This window comes from Phasianus colchicus, chromosome 13 (assembly GCF_987193195.1).
Source record: "Phasianus colchicus chromosome 13, bPhaCol1.hap1.1, whole genome shotgun sequence".
In the NCBI taxonomy this organism is placed as follows: Eukaryota; Metazoa; Chordata; class Aves; order Galliformes; family Phasianidae; genus Phasianus; species Phasianus colchicus.
In genome coordinates this window covers 19,027,664-19,040,052 of record NC_143448.1, presented here as the reverse complement: position 1 = coordinate 19,040,052, position 12,389 = coordinate 19,027,664, and the positions used below count along the sequence as shown (strand labels likewise).

Here is a 12,389-nt window from a genome sequence, read left to right as displayed (position 1 = left end):
CAGCGGGGGAGCAGGAGCCGTGCTGAGTGCTCGCCGTGCCCTGTTGCTGTGTGCTGCGTGGCACGGCCGCGCTGTACGGACCTGTGTTGTGTGCATCCCTGCTCTCAGGGTGGGGAGATGCAGTGTGATGGCCGTGGTGCTGTCGGTAGCTGCTGGTTTCCTTGCTGCCGTGTGCGTTCCCAGAGACAGCAATGGCCGTGTGTAGTTGAGACAACAAGTGCTGATGGTGCTTTGTTACCATGGGTGAGTTCTCTGCAGAACCCATGTGGGGCTGCCCTTGGAAGGGCTGTGGTCGTCTTCAAAGTTGCAGCCAGGAACAGGAGTGCCATATTGGTAGCATCAGCTGGAGACGTGGCTGCTTTCCTTCAAGAGGCTTCAGTGCACAGAAGGGTGGTTGGTTGGTTGGTGTGCCTGGAACCGAAGGAGCAGTCCCAGTCTGACCGGTGGTTGGTTTAGATGGCCTTGGTGGTCTTTTTCAGCTTTTAGTATTCCGTGAATTTTGTTCCTTATGAGATTTTCTTCTGCCCCTCCTATGAAGCATCCTGTGCTTAGGAGAGTAATTCGCACCCAGCTGGTGCTGTCGGTGGTGTCTGTGCTGTTACGAGGGGTTGTGATGCAGCGAGCACAGCAAGTTTCCAGAATGCTGAAGTTCAGCTTTCTTTCCAGTCTCTAAGACAAGCTGTCCTGCTGCCAGTGGGCCCGGTGCTGGGGCAGAGCTTTGAGCACACACCGTGCCCCAGTGCCACCCCTGTGTCCCGCACTGGGATGGTGCCCAGCTGCCCCAACAAGCAGTGCTCACCAGGGCTGGTGCCTGTCAGTGTTCAGCTAAGCCCGGGCAGAACTTGGTTGACTTAATCAGTAATGAAAAAGCTGCATGCAGTGCCTGCTGCTTTATATAGCAGCCAGCCCAACCAGTTCCCTGTCCCACCCCCGGGGGGGCATTGCTCTGCAGCTTGTTGGTTTAGATGCCTCCAAGTGTGGTATTCGAGGTGCAGACCTGGCTTACCTGCACATATAAGCTTGCATTTTAGCCAAAAGATGCTCTTAGCAAACCCAGCCTCAAAGCTGCTCAGGGCTTTGCTCATGGATGTGCGGATTAGAGAGCAGGAGGGAATTTCTGGCTGCTTCTAGGTGAAATAGCAGGAAAAGGCACAGATTGGTGTGGGTGAGGAGCACTGTGTGCTCCTGTGTCAGATCCCAGCCTCTGCTGGGTTGGTAGAAGCACTGGGTTGGAAGGGACCTGTGAGGACCACGAGCAGGAACGTGGCAGTGCCATCAGGAGCTCATGGCCCACCAGCCTGACCCCGGCCTGTGCCAGTGCCTTACTGCTTGTATTGTAAAAGGCTTTTCCCTTACGTCCAGTCTGAATCTCCACTCTTTCAGAGTGAAGCCATTTCCCTGTGTCCTATCCCAACAGATCCTGCTGAGGAGTCTGTCCCTTTCCTCCTTACAGCTCCTTTGGGTACTCGCAGGCCATTCTCAGCTCTCCCCAGAGCCTTCGCTTCTCCAGTCTGCTCTAAACCCCTTAAAGTCCTTCCCCATCTGTTTTCTTCCTGCTGCAGCACAGACTTGAGCGCTCCCTGTGCCAGCACAACAGCCCTGCACACACCAAAACGGGATTGGGGTGCAAGCAGGGAGCTGGGGTGGCTGTGTCCACGGGCTGTGCTGTGCGTGGATTTGGGGTCAGAGCTGGGCTGTTGGGAACAGCACTGTGCTGTGAGGCTGTAAGGTTTGTCGGGAGCAGCTTTAAAGCACCGTGCAATCCCCAGACACCGGCTGGGACATGCCGGGGCCTCGGCTGCCTGCCTGCCTGCCTGCCTTCTGCCGGGTGATTCACTCGGTGCAAAGCAAAAAACTCAAAACAAAGCAATGCATGGAGGTGCAGGTTGGGTCAGGGATGGCCAGCAGCTGGGCTGAAACCAGTTGCCTCCAGGCTGGGGACACAGGAACAGAAAGTGTGAGCGTCCGCATTGTGATCTGGCAAGCGTGAGACATGTCTGCACTGGGGCTAATGGGATTTCTCCCCCTCCCCACACACAACACTGCGGCCGCTCCGGCAGCAGCAATTTGCTGTGCGTCCTCACCCAGAAATGAAGCTGTGTGTGAGCCATGCGCGCCAATTTGGTAAGCTTCTGTGCACCTGTCCCATGTGCTTTGCAGCCCAGGCATCAGCACGCTGCTCCCCATTCAGCCACACAATGTCCTCTTGTGTGCGCCCGGCTGGGGGGGAACCCAGAGCTTCCCGTGTGAAATGGGCTGGGAGCTGTGGGGCTGGGGAACTGGGCTTGTTTAGCTTGGGGAAGAGGAGGCTCCAAGGAGACCTCATTGTGGCCTTCCAGTGCTTGAAGGGAGCATGTAAACAGCAGGGGGAACGGCTGTTTGTGAGGGTGGATGGTGATAAGACAAGGGGGAATGGTTTGAAACTGAGACAGGGGAGGTTTAGGTTGGATATGAGAAGGAAGTTTTTCAGCCAGAGGGTGGTGAGGCACTGGAACAGGTTGCCCAAGGAGGCTGTGGATGCCCCATCCCTGCAGGCATCCAAGGCCAGGCTGGATGTGGCTCTGGGCAGCCAGGTCTGCTGGTTGGCGACCTGCACACAGCAGGGGGTTGGAACTCAATGATCTTTGAGGTCCTTTTCAACCTGGGCCATTCTGTGGTTCTATGACATGACACCAACCCAGTTCTTGCAGTGCCCCCGTGGCTGTAAGTCAGCGCAGTGCTGGGTGCTGGGGAAGGTGATGCACGAAGCAAAGCGCAGCCCTGGGTCCCCCATACCTGTGCAGCCATGCAGGTGTTCCCACAGGCTGCGTCAAGCTCATAAAATAAGGAGCTTAATGTTGTGTGGCGCAAACGTGCGCGCTGGGGGCGGTTATAGCATCGTTAATTAGCAATCTTTCTTTGTGGAAATGGTGATATTGTGAGACTCGCTCTTGGTTCTTGCATCACTGTGCTCCAAGCAAGCGGATCCGTGGTGCTTAGGGCTGCACTGGGGTCCCAAGAGTTAAAATGTCAGTACAGCTGTAGGTAAGGAGCCTCACTCCTCGGAGCTCCTTTTGGCTGAGCGATGTGCTCTGGGCTGGGGGAGCAGGCTGAGCTCCTGGAGCTGCACTGCCCAGGGCCAGGCTCAGCCAGCTGCACGGCAAGGAGGTGCTGCGGTGAAGGGATGTGGCAAACACAGAGTTGGGAAAGATGAAAAAAAAAAAAAACGAGTGGGTGGCGATGAGAAGGAAGAGGAGGAGACAGCACGGAGGACGGTGAAGGAAAACAGGATCCTCTGAGAGAGATGGGAATGCTGGAAGGGAGCCAGGAAGGAAGCCTGAGAAAATGGAGAGGAGTAGGCAGGGCAGCCGGGCTGAGCCTGTCAGCAGGTATTCCTGGCATTCGCCTCGGAGGGAAGGAGAGCTGTGATGTGCGCACAGCGACTGGGATGTGCTTATTTTGGTTAAGCTGTAATTACTCTCTGAAGATGGAGGTTCTGTGAGCCGGGCTTTGGTGCTGCTGTCAGCTTGTCTGTGGGCTCCGTGCTGTGCGTCCTGCTGGGGAGCTGCATCTTTCCTCCCCTGCCAAAAACAGCCAGAAAATAAAAATCCTGATGGGAGCTCTGCGGTCTGGGCAGGAGAACAGCGGGCCGCGTCCTGCCTGTGGGCACTCAGACACAGCTCTTGGAAGGCTCCTGTTTCCAGGGCTGTTTCCCAGTTGCTCAGCACAAAGTGTGTCCTTTTCTTTGAGGAATTCAGCACAGTTAGCAGCAGATTGGCGCTGCGCGAGGAGCCTTTTAGCATACACACACGGTGCACGTTGGTGTGCTGCAGGTGGGGAGGATGGCCTCTTCTCTCTCAGCCTGCCTATTGAAATGCCATCTTCATATCTTTATAATGAAGATGGTTTGGGGCATTTACGTGGCAGCAGGTGGATGAGTGTGCCCGATGCACAGGCGGTGTGGGTGCGATGCTCAGGGCTGTGGCACTCCAACATTTCTCCTCCATCTCAGGGTGCTCCGTGTCTGTGGTGGGACTCCTGTGCTCCCAGCCCTGGCTTCATGTATTTAATGTGCCATTTTCTTATTGCTTCCTAGTAGAAATAAGCAGCAGGTGCTTTGGTGGAGGTAAAACAGTTGTATTTCAGGAGGAGATTGGGGATCATATCGGTAATAACTGCCTTGGAGTCCTTTGGGCTGCTGGGCAGAGCTGTGCTTGCGTGGAGCTCCATTGGGCCGTGCTGTGCCCACCGTGCAGTCTTTCTGTCCCACGAGAGCCATTCTCCCAGCCTTTGTTAGCAAAGCCCAGCAGCTTTCGGTGTGAACATTTATTGTAACAAACAGCACCCCGGATTAAGGGCTGGGAGCAGTGCTTCCACAGGAGCAGCAGCGCGTGCTGCTGGGCTGCCCGGTGCCACAGTGTGAGGGTGGCACTGGGATGGGATGTGTGCGTGGGGATGCGGTCGGGGGCTGCCCCAGCATTCAGGTAGGCAGGGCTGGGAGCACTGCAGGGCAGCAAAGCCTCAGCTTGGCCCAAAGGTGTTTCTGGATTGCGAAAATAACACCGGGCACGTCAGCGCGCTGCAGCACAACGCCCATCTTGGCCGCCTTTGTCTGGGCCCCTTCTTGCTCCGACTTGTCCCCTGGGTGCTGCTGGGTCTGCGTTAGCAGGGCTCTGCCTGAGCTAAAGGGAGGGAAGGGGCAGCCCAGGACGTGGGGTTGGCAGCCCGGTGATGGGGGGGGCGGCAGGTGGGAGCTGGGGCTGCTCCGGGAGAGCCTTCCTGCGATGGGGGGCAGGGAGAGGCGTGGGGAAGCACTTTTCCCTTCCGCAGCATTTGCTGTTTGTAGTTGAATTGCATTAAAAAACGAATCCCGCATTACTGAGGAACGAGTGGGCGAATCGCTGCATTGACTGCCATGGTAACTTAAAGGGCTTCACCCGCAGCTGTCAGCGCTGGGATTTTAGTGCTGTAGCGACTCTTAATGCAGAATAGTTTCCAGGCCATTTAATTATTTGGTCTCCTTGGTTAAAAACAAAACAACACAATGCCCCTTTTTTCTCTGCTACCTTTTTGTTGATGTTTTCCTTTTTGACCTGCATATATCCGCGTGCCGTGCCGTGCTGTGCCATGCCGTGCTGTGCCGTGCCAGCAGGAGGGCAGTCACAGAAGCCTGGAACTACAGGATGGCTGGGTTGGAGGGACCTCACAGCCCCCAGCCCTACCCATGGCTTTGGGCACCTCCAGGGCTGGGGCACCCACACAGCTCTGGGCTGTGAGCAAAGCATTTCCCCCTCACACAGGACCTAAATCTCCCCTCTTTTAGTTTAAACCCTTCCCCCATCTTGCTGTCTGCCCACGTACAGCATCACCCCCCTCTGCCTGGTGCAGGCTGCATGTCACTGCCCTGAGTGCTGGCTTTGGCAGCCCTGGTGTGGCATCCCATGGGACCATGGAGCTGTGTGTGCCGGGCTGTCCTCCCGAGCTGTCCTACGCTGAGCAGCATGGCCGTGGGTTGAGGTCCCTGCTCACCACCCATCTTAGTGCTGCTGTGCATCCTGGCATGGTTTAAAATGGTTTCACCCTGAATAATTCATCCCCTGCTGCAGCAGAGGCGGCAGTGGGCAGCGCTCAGAGGGGCCTCCAGCCCCCATCCGGCCCTGCACCACCCCCATCCAGCCCCCATCCACCCCTCTGCCCGCTGTGGCCCCCCAGCCCCGCCGCTTTGTCTCTCGCAGCCATTCCTGCTGAACAAAAGCACCGCGTCCCATGCGCAGCCCGGCCCCGACCTCCTGACCCTCAGTGCTGGGCTCTGCTGCTCTTTGTTCCCAGATGCACTCCCCCCAGCCCCCCCAACCCCCCATCCCTGCACCGAGCGTGGAGGAGCTGCAAAATGGAGGCGGTGCTGGCGAGGCCCCGTCCCACACTGCGCTGCCCTACTTCTGTGGGATCAGACGCTCTCGTTGCGGCCCCACAAAGGCGTCTGAACGCGTGAGTTTACGTGGAATTAATCTCCAGATTCCAAACATGCCTCCCAGCCGGCTCGGCCTGGTTTTCCTGCGGAGGAGGCCGGCCCTGCGTGGCGAGCTGAGCTGCAGCCGTGAGCCACGGGCACAGCGTTCAGCCTGCTAGCAGGAATGCTTTGGCTCCCAGACAGGACAAACTGCGACACGGCATTGTTTGTGCAGCGCGGCCGCGGTGACAAACAGCAGAGTGGTGTGGGGCCGTCCCACCAGTAACATGGGGCTGTGGGAGAGGGATAAGGAATTGAACGCGGTGCAGAGAACGGCACTGAAGGCAGAGCGTGGTGCGTGGTGTGCATGCAGCTGTGTGTTTGCAGGGAGCAGCTCTGCTGTGGCCTCCAGGAACGGTCTGCCCATAGGCACAGCCCTGAGGGAGCACACGGGGATGGAACTGTGCTGCTCTGTGTCGTGATTCTGCTGTGCACGGATACGTAGAGCTGCTTCCTGGGGGAGGTGGGGGAATGCTGCTGTAATGATTTCAGCAAATCTTGGTGCACATGGAGCGTCTGTATGAGCGGCACACCTACAGGTTCACGGAATACGTTCTGCTCGTTAGAAAAAGATGAAAGGAAAAAGCAAATGGTTGCGCCCAGCAGCACCTGTGCTGTGTATTTCCTCCTCCCCGATCAGCACCCCGCTGGGGAAGGAGCCAGGGTGAGGGCCGAGTTGCGGCGTGGGCACAGCATCCCTGCAGGGCCCCGCCGTGCACCTGGCAGGCCAACTCCACTTTGGTCTGGCAGTTGCCCCCATCGACACAGAGCATGGAGACGCGCTGTGCAAAGCTGGGAGCCGCCTCCATCGCATCCCTGTGCTGCAGCTGGGCTGTGTGCTGTGCAGCTCCAGGAGCTCTGCTGCCAGCTCTGACCGGTGCTGCAGGGCTGGTTTGGGGCACCTGCAGGGGGTCTGGGGGCACCCTGAGGTGCCAGCTGGTGGGCGCCCGGCTGCCTGCGGGGTGAGGCTGACTGGGCCGTGCTGCATGCAGGAGCGGGGTTGTTCTGTAAATAAGTCTTTTTGCAGAAATGTCTGCATTGAGATTAACGACGAGGGAACTGGGAAGCAGGCAGCGTCACAAAGTTTGGCTTTCAGCAGCAACAAATCGCTCTGCTGGTTTAAAATGAATAAGAAACACGTTCAGGTCAGCAGCGGCGCTGGGTTGGAGCGCAGCCTGTTTGCTCCATCTATATGATGAAAACACCACCAAAATAGAAGCTGTCATCACGGCTTGCAGGGCGGGCAGCAGCCGGGCGCAGGCAGCAGCGCTTGGGGCTATGGCAGGCAGCTTCCCTGCTCCCACCCCTGCACAAACATCTACAGCCGAGGGAGGGATGCGGAGCTCGGCATGCAAAGCTTGTTTACAGGAGGATGCAAAGCACAGCTGGGAAGAGGCTTTGCAGGCTGGGAATGACGCTGCGCTCATGTAGGCTGCAAGCTGAGGCCACCGAGTGCATGGCTGGTGTTTCTGGGAAGCAGGGGGGTCTTGTGCTGCAGGACCACGGCAGGGGGCAATTCGGAGCAGGATGGCGAAGTGCTGCTGGCTGGAGGTGTGCTGGCAGCAGGCGAGCTGGGCGCTGTGCTCAGTGCAGGTCAGCACTGCGGTGGCCGCTGTCACCCTGCGGCCTCTCGCCTCCCTGAAAGCAGCACTTCCCTGCCTCGCGGGGAGCCTTACGGCTTAATCCATTGTTTGTAAAGCTCTTTAAGATCCTTGTTTGGAAGCACTAGAGTCTGGAGGATTAAAAACAATTTATTTTTGTGTATCTTGTATAATGCGCATCTCAGAGGCTTGCCAAGGAAGGAGGAGCTGCGAGGCAGCCAGCGAAGGCAGGTCGGGAGGTAAACAGGAGGCAGCAGGGGAGAACAAAGGGGGAATGGCAGAGAGGGGCTGGGCGCTGCGGGCAGGGCTGGCCGTGCTGTGCTGCCGTCCTGCAGATCCCAGCACAGAGCCCTGGGGATGGAACCGTGATCTGCTGGGCGGTGCTGCTCCCCCTGCTCGGCCTCTTGGGGTGAACCCCGTCCCACTGTTATGGAGAGCTGGGCTGGGGGCTGCGCTGCTGCGGGCGCAGCGGTGTCTGCGTGGTGATTCATGGCTGCGCCCAGCTGCAGCCTGGGCACCGTGTGGGTGTGCTGCCACGTGTGGCATGCTGCGCGTTCCCAACGCAGCGCATTCACAGCGTGAGGCATACACAGCACTGCTCCCAGTGGGGTGCATTCCTAACGCTGTGCATTCACAGCGCCGTGCGTTCATTCCCAACACAGAGCGTTCCCAACGCTGTGCGTTCCCAGCACGTGTGTCCCCCCACGGATTGTTTGGAGCTGCCGTGTTGTGCTGTGCTCCCACTGCTTTGGGCTGCAGGTCCCAGCCTGGGGCTGTCACACCACCGCCGTCCCGCTTTGCACGGGATGCCCAAGCGCTCAGTGCTGCACTGCTGTGGTTGGAGGAGTGGGATTCTGATGGCTTCCTCGTGCTCAGGGCTGGAAACACGGCGCTGTGGCTCAGTGAGCAGCAGGCCAGGGCAGCTGTGCCTGCAGAGCCATCCAGCAGGAGCTGCAGGAAGAGCACTGCTGTGAGAGCAGTGAGCGTGTGGCCGCGGCAGGCCCTGCATCCCTGCAGTGCTGGGGTTTGTTAGGCGCTGCCTTGGTTTTTTATCTGCTGCAGTTGCTTTGCATCGGTGCAGCGTGGAAGCAGAAGGAACTTGGGGAAGTTCTGTCCCTGCTGGGCTGTTTGCTAAGATGCCGCAGCCATCCTTCTGGCCTCGAAAGTGATAAACAGTATTAATTTGCATTATTTCCTATTTTTGCTGTTCCGAGTTCAGTTGCCTCCCTTTCAACTGTGAATCTGTGTCCTGCCCCATAACTCTGCAGGGCCACCACTTCTGTGCCCGCAGGGACCCCGCCGCGCAGCCTGGAGCTTTTCTCTCCAGGTGTATTTCTCCCTTTGTTCTCCTGATGGTGCAACTATTGCGTAGTTTTAAATAAAGATTATTTTTAGTCCCTTGAACCCTCAGAAGTGATGCATAGCAGCTTTGAACTGCGTTTTCTCTTTTGTGGCAGGGAGTGGTTTCAGACCTGATACCAGCTTTCCCTCCTGGTGACCCAGTGGCCGTGCTGGGAGCAGTGTGGCCGTGCTGGGAGCAGTGTGGCTGTGCTGGGAGCAGTGTGGCTGTGCTGGGAGCAGCATGGCCCTGGAGCCACCCAGTGCATGCACACCACAGCCAGACCCAGGGAGCAGGGATTAGCGCAAGGCTCCTCCAGTGCCGGGGCAGGAGGGGTTGAGCAATGCAAGAGAATCATTAATTCCTTGGGGTTAATCCTTGGCACATGCAGAGCCTCTGGAGCTCCGTCTCTACAGTTATTTTCATGGAGCTTCGCCGCCAACACCAGGAGCTGCTGGAAGGCAGCTGGGCTCCCATTGGTGTCTGTGCAGGGCTGCAGGGTGCTGTGGTGGGCAGAAGCACTGTGGTTGCTGTAGCAAAGGGCAGGGGCTGATTTGGAGCTGCAGTGAGCTGCGTGCTGCTGCATGGGGCTGTGCCTTGTGAGGGCTGCAGGTGGGAGGGACACGCAGCATTCACACAGAGGAGGCCTGCTCTGCTCAGCAGCTTTTTGGGCGAGCAGCTGCAGGGCTGCGTGCTGCATCCCCGGGGCCGTGCACGACCATGGCACAGAGCATCCTCCTCCTCCTGCTTCTCCTCCTCCTGCTCCCTGCCTTGCCATGTGTCTAGGCAGCTCGGTGTGACAGCAGGCCCACGGCACCACACAGCCACTTGTAGGGGAAGACCCCTCAGTAGGGGAGGGCTATGGAGAAGTGTACCAGGGGGCTTCAAACGGGGCACAGCCTGGGCACCGTGCTCAGCCCCACACAGCATGTTTCTGTTCCTTGTGCAGGGATGTGTGGATGTGCTATTGCTTGAAGGGCTGAATTACAAACCCTTAGCAGCCTTCTCTCAGCGTGTGGTTTTAATTGGAGCTTCAACACGCTCGTTTGGATCCACCCTTTGTCGCTTGCAGCTGGGGCAAGGTGACCAGCATGGTGCTGCCTGGGCAGCACTGGGTACCTTGCATGCACTGCTGTGCTGCCCCATGGTCCCGTGCTGCCCTTTAGCTCTGTGCTGCCCCATGGCCCTGTGCTCCCATGGGCATGGCACTGCCGTGGGGTGAGCAGAGAGGGGCCGCCCCCCTGTAAAGTGCATCCCAGCTCCAACCCTAACGTGGCGAGAGGGGGAGCGAGGGAAGGGAACAACAGCATTAGCGGATGTAGAAGTAGCTGGAATGAGAAGCTTTTGTGCCATTAATAACAGCTCTGGCTGGCAGCCAAAGCTCGGAGTGTGGGATTAGCCTGAACAATCAAGACTGCGGGATCAAAACAAGGAGGCAGGAACAGCGAGGTCACGCTGCTGCCATCTGCGCTGCCGCAGTGGTGGGAGGGAGCGGAAGAGGGGGCCGAGCAGCGGGCGGCTGCGGGGAGGAATGGATGGGGCGGCTCAGGGCTCAGTGCTGCCCATTCCCCATCGCCCCCCATTCCTCATCACCTCCCGTTCCCCATCGCTCCCCGTTCCCCTTCGCCCCCCAGCCCTTTGGTTTTGGCGATTGTGCCGAAATCGGCGTCGCCACGGAGAATGGCACCTGGTGGTCGAGGCAGGGCTGGTGGCCGGGCGCTGAGTTGCAGGCAGCTCCCCAGGATGCGCTGCTGCTTTCAGTGCCCATCAGTGGGTTCCTGCTGAAGGGGGGCCGTGGGGGCAGCCCCTGTTCTGCACCCTGCTCTCCATTGGGTCTGCCCGCGGTGCCGGCTGGGAGCGGCACATGGCAGCACTCGGAGCGTTCACGTTCTGCTCGTCTCCTTCCCCGTGACCCAGTAAATGTAACCGTCCTGCGAACGTAAATACAGAGCTGGGCGCAGAGGCAGCGCCGTGCCCCACAAACAGCTCCCAGCTCCGGCTAAAAATATCAGCGCACAGTGACTCCCAGGCATTCTTTTGTCTGAATGCTTTTGAATTCCCTAATTGAAGTTGGTTGGAGGGCAGCGCACCAGTTTCCTGAATAGCTTAGATCTTGATTGTGAGCTAAAAAACAAGAGCAGAACTGCTTTTCCTTTGTGCGCTCCTGTTTATGTCGCTCTCCTCCTCCCTCCCCCCCCCCCATTTAATCTCTGGGTTTTTCCCGTTGGGTTTTTTGGGGCTGGTGGTGGGATGGGATGCAGCTCTCCGGCCCCAACCCCGCGTGTGCTGCGAGCAGAGCGCAGTGTAGCAGGAAGCGCTGGTAATGGCTCCTAATTGCCTGCTAATAACGAGATCTGTGGGATTTGGCAGCGGTTGGGATATAGTTTTCTCTTGCAATCTGTCTGTTCCCTACAGAAAGAACCAAGTTGGAGTGTTGGTTTGCCAGGGGGAGTGGGATGGGATGGTGAGTGGGGGTTCTGAGCCCCTCTGTCCTGCTGGGGCCGTGGGGCTGTCCTGCTCCTGTCCCATCTGTTCCATCTCAGTGTGGAAGCAGAGGAACCCAGGCTGACTTTGGGCTGCACGCAGGGGGTGCTCCCACACCATCCCCCATACATCCAGGGATGGAATTGATGGAGGTTGTGGCGCAGGCGGTTCCAGCTGCTGCTTGGGAGCTGGGCTTTGTCAGGCTCTGTGTGCCAGGAGTTACTTCCCAGCAGTTCAGCAGCAGCAAAACAAGCACATGTTTCTGTCTGCAGGGATGGAATGGCCGCAGTGCTGGTGCCGGTGCAGGGTCGGGGTGTCAGCAGTTTGATGAGGGGAAGGTAGGCTTCTCCTTTTGTCCATGGAGGGGAACCACATCTCAGTGGGTGACACAGCACACGGGACTTGCTGTACGCCAGCAGCCCCCGATTCAGGATTGTGCTCTTGGAGTTTGCACCTGACCAAAGCATTTTCACTCTGCAAACCACAGAGGGAGAGCTCCGGAATGGAAAACTTGATGTGGCCTTATCTGCAGGAATCCGAGCCCTAGCTTCTGTGGCCTCCAAGCTTCCCCTGTCCTTCCAGCAGACCCTCAGCCTCCCTCCCTGTGCATGGAGAAGCCCAGCTGTGTGCTCGCTGCTGCCCAGGGGCTCCCTTATGGCTCCGGTTGCCCCCAGCTCTCCCTCCACGATGTGAGCAGCCCTGCAGGCTTCTGCCGGCACTCCATTAGCAGAGATAAACCAGCCCTGCTTCTGAGCTCACCAGATGTGCCCGTAGCCCTTTGTTTGGCCCCACTGCTGCTGGAGGTGTGGGAGCAGCCCCGCTGCGGGCGCAGTGACCCTGGGAGGCAGCTGCGGGGTCACACCGACATCTGGCACTGCTCACAGCTCTGTGCTGGGCTGCAGCACACTGCTGGGCTGGGCTGAGTGCTGCCTTTCCAGTGAGGCACACATAATAAGAGCAGCAGTTGCAGGAGCTG

General features: G+C 58.3%; 1 protein-coding gene across 2 annotated transcripts in view; it reads left to right on the top strand.

Annotated features, from left to right (window-relative positions):
* ANKRD11 (ankyrin repeat domain 11) overlaps positions 1–12,389 on the top strand; it is an 81,351-nt gene that overhangs the window by 32,947 nt on the left and 36,015 nt on the right. The gene's annotated exons all lie outside the window — the stretch shown is intronic.